At 34.1% G+C, this 7502-nt stretch overlaps 1 long non-coding RNA gene across 2 annotated transcripts; it reads left to right on the top strand.

The window, feature by feature from the left end:
• Positions 1 to 4204: 4204 nt before the first annotated feature.
• LOC110885598 lies at positions 4205 to 6810 on the top strand. 2 transcript variants are annotated; one of them, XR_002562320.2, is made up of 6 exons: positions 4205 to 4321; positions 4488 to 4651; positions 4823 to 5330; positions 5422 to 5515; positions 6255 to 6335; positions 6437 to 6810. It is a non-coding gene; the product is annotated as an uncharacterized LOC110885598 (long non-coding RNA). The 2 variants fall into 2 exon arrangements; XR_002562321.2 differs by having other exon boundaries at positions 4823 to 5515.
• The last annotated feature ends 692 nt before the right edge of the window (positions 6811 to 7502 follow it).

Here is a 7502-nt window from a genome sequence, read left to right as displayed (position 1 = left end):
TCTTAACCAATCATTTTGATGATGTGGACACCCTCTTAGGCTAGAGAATTCCCTCATGGGCGGGATTTTCTTTTCTTCTAATACACGCGCGCTCTCTCTCTTTTTCTCTTCAATCAAAAACCCTAATTCTCCTTTTCCTTCCATCACCACCCCTTTTCCCTTCACGCGTTCTCTACAGGTCATTCTAAATCCTATTTCCTTAACTATGAAACCCTAATTCCATTCCTTCATCTACGCCTCTTTTTCTCTCTGGTTCCCTCAAAGCATCTCAGAATTTTTCAAATCCTAGGTTTTCCATCTAAGGCTGATTGACGACGGGGATGTTCGTGTTCAACTGTAGAACTTCAATTCAAAAACCCTAATCATCGGTCACCTGGTTAATTCCGAAGGTTAGTAGTTTCTATCTTTAGATGTATTTTTTATTATATTTCTGCTATGATTCATGTTGTCGGTTTTTGTAGTTATAGTATGTATGATATATATGGTTATGTGATCTATTAATTTCTCTATTTTCAGTGTTTTTTTCATTTGTTCATTTTTTTTCATCGTTTAGGGTTGTATAAACTTGATTTTTTTTTTTCATATTTATTCATTGGTTAGGGTTTTAGAAAACTTGATTTGTGTTTCACATTTGAATAATTCGCTGGTTCGATTTGTTCATCGTTTAGGCTGCGTGATGGGGCTGGTCACAAATTAAACTTTCAATCATCGTTATTTAGCGAGTTGCAACTGCGATGGGGTCGATTTAAAGGTGGCGCGGTAGTAGATTTGAGGCAATCTAGGTCACGACAGTAATTGAGAGCACTGATCAATGAATCAGATTAGTGATGGCTTTGTGAAGGGGAATCGAATGGCTGAAGGTTTATAAATCACAGTTTGAGTTTAATTTGACGTCTAATTTAGGTTTAGGGTTTGTGTTTGGTATTACATCTGTTTCAAGAAAATAATTAAACTTTTGTTTTTGAGGCATTTCATGGCATATTTGAGATTAATCTTTCTTTCAATAAATATATAAAATAAATTAACTATTTGTTAAATAAATGAATTGTTTCTTAATATTTTACAAAATGCAATAATCAATAATGCAGGGCATTTCACATTTGATTTTACAAGGGAGGATGTCAGGTTTATGAGGATGGCCCAAAACACCAAGTCTAAACAATTGGTGGTCGCTGCAAGACTCGTGAAGTGTTCTTGATCGAGGAACGTGTATGGTTTTTAGTGGGTCATATAACATGAACTATGTTATTTAGCGGCCCTACCGTTCCTGCCACAAACAGAATCATAGTTCGGGATAGGTGAGTTTTAATTCTAATCGGATGAAGGTTAAATTTTAGAGGATACAGATTGTCAAACTCTAATTTTAATTATTAAAACTCTATTGTTACTATTATTATTCATGCATGTATATAGGAGTGGATGTGGGTTGGTTTAGCCACAATGGGAATATCCTTATCTGGCCCAGTCTCAATTTTTGAAGTCGAACTAAAACATACGTCATCATAAATGAAAGTAGTTTTCAATACTTTTGTCTATTCCCTCATTTGACCATTTTCCTTCTTTTCCGTTGTCATTACACTTATTTGTTTGAATGTTTAGGCTGCAAAGTCAAGAGTACCTTTGGCTTCAACCATGTGTGAAGTGGCCTTTGGGTTGGCCTGTTGGAGGCTAACCTGGTCCTCAGGTGCTATTCATCAACTTATTCTCTTTTTTTAACACTTGAATCTTGACTAAAACTACTATTGGAAACAGACCTCAATTTCAACAGATGGTCTGATTCCCTTTATGTTCTATCTCTAATGCGTCAATGTGTAATTTATTTTTTTTCATATTCATCAATGTGTAATTTATTAAATCAATAGATTTATATGAAATATTTTCTTTTTACAACCCGTGTAACACACGGGAACTTAAACTAACCCGTGTAATTTATCATCAGGTGGAATCAACAAAAAGATCATCACTTGATACAGATCCGACAGCGATATCTATTGATTTGGTGTGCATAACCTTCAACTTTAACGCTTGAAGGTAATATTGATTTTAATTTTTGAGTTTTGTTACTAAATTGCTTATCATCACCAGAATTTGAAGAAGCGGGCTGACAATTTTGAAACTTTTTTACTCCTTGAAGAATCCCGGGTTAGTTATATGTTTGTTGTTGTTCTTAAAGAATTTCTGAAATTCCTATTGAGATGCTCTAACCACTGCTTGCTAGTGTTAAAATGGATAATACGGTACGAGGTTTATGAAAATGTTTATTAATCAAGTTAAACTTGCGTTTTGTTGCCCATTAAGTTTTTTGTGAACGGTTCTACAAATCATATTTTTTAAGTTGCTCTGTTATGCACATGATAATGTTTGGTGTATTTTCTGCAGGTTATTCAGGTATGGACCAACCTGCAGTTTTTTGCTGCTCAATTGCAAATTCAGTGTCTGAGATTATAATAGTCATTCTTGGTCTTTTCTTCACGCAATCTCAACAAGGTATCTTTTTTTTTCCATCTTTATAATTTTTCCTTTTTGCCCGCTTTTGTATTCATGATGCACACTGATTAGTTCAGCTAATTTTCTGTTCATATATGCTCGAATAGCTGAATAAAACTACGGCACATTTAGGTTGAACGGGTACACTCTTCTGGTGATAAAACCTTGATAACATAAAGGTTTTGAGTGTGTTTTTTCAACGACTGATTTTTAGTTACACATTTGGTTAGTGGTTTGTTCTTTTTCACTATTATTCTTGGATTGACCTTTAGTTATATGACCTAATTTTTTAGTTAGGAACTGATTTTTGGTGTAAAATACCCTAAAATAAAGTTTATTAATGTTTGGATCTGTAAATTATTTATGTTTGGATCTGTAAATTAATTTGTCTGTGTTGATGCAATCCAGTTTGTTAGAAATTAAGGTATTGTTTGTGATATTATGTGTGCAATGATTACATTGGACATGAATTTTCGTACATTAAGTTGATTACTAGATGTGTTTTCGAAGGTATGGTTCTGATTTTGAATGAATGTAACTGTTCGTCATATGAAGAAGAAAATCATTACTTTCAGATGTCGGATATTATAATAATTGGTTGCAAGCGTTTAATCTAGATAAAATCATTTACATTACAGGGAACCAGAACTAAAAATGTCTTCTAGGTCAAAGTCAAATTATAAAAAAGCAGCTAGCAAAGAGCCATGGAAGTCTTCCACCAAACCTACAACAAGTGCAATTGTTGGCGGCAGTGCTCCTGCCAGCGGTTACAATCCTCTTCTGTTATTGATGGTTCAGCCGGTGAGTGGCTCACCCTTAATGAAAAGGTAATGATGGTTCAAAATTTTTTTGGTCAATTAATCGTCGTCTAATTTGGTTTCGATCGGTGTCACTTTAACATATAATCAAACACTTTTTGTCAGTTTAATAGTTTTATATATATATTTTTTCTGCTTTAATTATGTTGCTTCGCAACCCCCTTTTGAATTGCAAAACCGATCCTACCAAAGACCAAGCGACTTTTAAGGGTCGAGAGATTACTATTCGCGACCCACTGAACCCTGTTCAGGAATTCCATGGCCTCCGGGAGATGGGACTGCTAAAATAGAGTTGGGAAAATGGGGTTACATTTACCCTTTACTAGGGGGAGTGGGTTAAGCTTAATTGGACTTTAGACTGGGCCAAAGCCCAATGGGTCAGGCCAATAAGGAAATCAGCCATTTGACCTCAAAAGTCAAAAATAAACTTTTTGGTAGCAAGAAAATCAGCTAATCATAGCCCAACGTTCATTTCCAGCCTTGACAACTTGGTGATTATTAAATGTGGCTTACAAATTTCTAAATAACTGGTTTGATGTACTTAACAGATAAACACTTACCCAAGTGCTAGAAGGTATACAACAATTGGGCTCGGAGGCGATGATTTTGTCCAGTCTATGGTAGTTGCTGTGGAGTCAGTTATTCAGCATCCGGTCCTACAGGTACGCGCATTCCAAATAATTCCAGTGTACGTGCAACCCGATTATCTTTTACATAACTTGATTCGTTATGATTGACCGACCACAGGCTCGGTTAAAAGCTCGAACGAGCCGAGTCTTAACGAGCCGGGGCTCGAGCCTAAAATACAAAGCTCGTGCGCGAGCCTAAACGAGTCCAAACAAAATTTTTGTTTTTTATACATAATGAAATAATGAAAGATAACATGAAAGGATGTCCCCTCACCCTTCCATGAACAAGGAAACCACCCTCCTAATTTTCTTCTGTTTCACTGATGTGGTATTTTTCTCTGCTCAGATTTTCTCTTTGCTCCGGAGATGCTACTGTTCAACGAGATAGTAAGCCACAATTTCATAGTTTTTTTTGTGATTTATTTTATTTAGTTTATTTTAGATAAACTTTACCCACAATTCTATAAACTTTACCCACTTTTACAAAATAAAGAACTTAGATGATTATCATTTAGTTCTTTTTTTTAAAAGTTTTTTTTTACTGGATTCGTAGGTGGATGATTGGGGGTTTAAAGGGTGGTTGTGTTTAGATGATCTTCAAGTACATGTCTAATGAGGCTCAGTTTTTGAAGGCGTACGATGAGCTACGGCGGCTATGGTGATCGGAGGTTTTCTTTCTGCAGTGTGCTCTTTCTTGCTTCTTCGATTTTTCGCTTGGTTTGTTCCTAGATTTTGAAGTATACTTATCTGAATTTTAATTTTATTGCTAGATTTCTATATGATTTTGAGATCGATGGAATGGCTTTGGTGTAATGGATTTGTAATTTAGCCTCAGTTTGATGTTTTTGTTAATCTTATTTTTGATTTTATTGATGTTATTTTGGTTAGATTAGAGGAGATCAGAGAGAGAGAAAGGCACACAAGGCGGGTCAAGAAACTCATAGTGGGTAGTCTACGATCTTCTCTCCTCATCTTCTCACATCGTGAGGTTTGAGGTTTGTCTTTTCTTTAATCCAGTCATTCATGAATCTTTGTATAGAGGGTAAAATGAAATTAGGTTGAACATAATATTTAATTTATAAAAAATGTTATTGAAGAAGTTGGATCTTCAATGTGTTAAGCTACTACTATTTGTGTGTAGAGAGGAATTGTAAATAATGAGCATAATAATGAACATGATTTGAGTTAGGTAACACGTGATTTGGTGTTCAATGGAATATTAGTAGATTGTACATATGTGCAGACCATGAACCCTCTCCACAACTAACTTACAGGTCTTTCATAATAATTATTCTAATCTGGTTATTGGTTAAATTTCAAGCGAAATAGGGGTACGATCTAATATGTACGAATTGTTTGTTAGTTTTGGTTCAAGTCCGTCTGATTCACTATCCAGGTATGGTTTAATGGTACCTCTTTCTTCTTTAGCCGACTAATGTAAGATCTGAAATTTTATGTCTTTTAAAATTTTCTGGCAATGTATACAGTGGTCCGCGACGGTTGCTGCTACTTGATTTGTTCCATTTGATTGTTATAAAGTTTGAATCATTGGTCTCCAGTCAACTCCGTTTGGCAATTAAGGTAACAAACGAACAACCACTGTGATTATATATGATTATATATGGTTATTTCAAATGTGTGTTGAGGAAGGGTTCGAGTTCGTTTGTTGAGGACTAGGCGAATAAGGGATGGGATTGGGTACCCAAGTATATTAACAATAATATTGGGTATGTTGGGCTCGATGTGCACTATCAGGTTCATGTTATGGGGCTGGGTTCGAATAAAAAAGGTTGCTGAACAAACAAATGGTATTAATAGAGGGAAAATATTATAGGTATTCAAGTAATATATGTATATGTATTTACATGTAGTTTATGTGTCAAGTTTTGTTGACTTCTTATTGGTTTAGCATGATGAGTTCTCTACAAGGTCCAGTTGTTTACCCTTCTATACATACGAAGCATGGAGTTATTAATGAGGTAAGTGTAGGTAATGAGTCTTAAACAAAGGCTAAAGCTAATACATTCAGGTATTATTTTTTTGTGTAGAAGCAGTGAAGCACTATATAAACAATCTCCAATCATTAGAGTCATTCTTTTGGTGTAGTTTTGTAGAGAATATTTAGCATTGTTCGTATATTGATACATGGGTACATGTTATAATCCAAAGGATGAGGTGCATCAATGTGAATTAATAAGGAGATGTGGTGAATCTGTGACCCGTTAATTTAAGATAATGTTCTTAATCTGAGTGTAGGCTTCTTAAGTTTTGGGTGTTATTATTTCATACAAATAACCATTTTGATATGCTTGATTTTCAGGAAAAACTCAAGTTAAAAGATGAGTAGCTATATATCTTTTGTAGATAAGAGTACCGAAGGAATGACCCGGTAGCAAAAGAGGTAACATCATAGCTTTTGGAAATTTAGATTGTTAACTTCAGTAAAATCATTTTAATATTTTAAAAGTTTGACCAAAGTTCACCGATATAAATCCCGTCTAGAACCTACATGGAGGAGTTTGATGACAATGGAGTTTGATGACAATGGAATTTGCAAGTGAAGGGTTATTTGAAGGTCAGAGGCATCTCTTGAAGACAATCAGGAGAACTGTGGTGCAACATGTATCGAAGCAGGCTAATACGGGATCGAGGAAGAACTTAAGGACTGAAAAGAGAAATTTGCTAACGGCAGAAATAGTAAGGCTAAGGCAGCTACATCAGCATTCAGAAGCGTTAAGCAACCTTGAGTTCCGACGGATGTACATAGATAACTATGCACAGAATGAACATGAACATATTGAGATTGGTTATAAAAAACGGCTAATGAGGGCATCAAACTATTATGTTTCAGTAATTATGTTGCGTGTCTTGATGAGTTTGCGGTGATACCAAAATGAATATATACCGAAACAAATCTTTATATAACAGATTTATGAAAACACCATTAAATAATATATTTTTTTGAGGCAACCCGTGTAACACACGGGGTCTTAAGCTAGTATATATATATAGTGGAGAGTTCAAATGAGAAGAAATTTTTTGTAAGAAGAAAAAAAAAACAAATTTCAACCAATAAGAATGCTTTAATTTACTTCATTTAATATAAGTATTTAATGTTACTACAATGGTACATTGGTAAATCTACATAGGTCATTAATTTGTAGTCTTCCTCTTTAATAGCTAATACATTAAATTTTTTGTAACTTATCTTCAAAATATATATTGTTTTCAAAAAAATAAAATAAAATAATTTAAAGTGTAGGATAAATTACGAGTTGTGTAGGACAAATTACGAGTTGTGTAGGATAAATTTCAACGTGTAGGATGAATTTCGAAATATGTAGGATAACTTTTGATGTGTGTAGGCAAAAAAAAGTTAGGGTGGAGGATAATAATCTTTATGACTAATTAATTAGTCAAAAATGATAATAAATGAGATAAGTGAAAAAAAACTATTTAATGTTTTACAAAATTACCCTTTGTTCTTTTTCTTCTCAATTAAATTTTCTTCTCAAATGAACCTTCCCCTATATATATATATATATATATATATATATATATATATATA

The sequence above is a fragment of the Helianthus annuus genome, chromosome 10, assembly GCF_002127325.2.
Source record: "Helianthus annuus cultivar XRQ/B chromosome 10, HanXRQr2.0-SUNRISE, whole genome shotgun sequence".
Lineage (NCBI taxonomy): Eukaryota > Viridiplantae > Streptophyta > Magnoliopsida > Asterales > Asteraceae > Helianthus > Helianthus annuus.
Note: the sequence above shows the minus strand (reverse complement) of the source record. Positions and strands in the feature narration are given on the sequence as shown.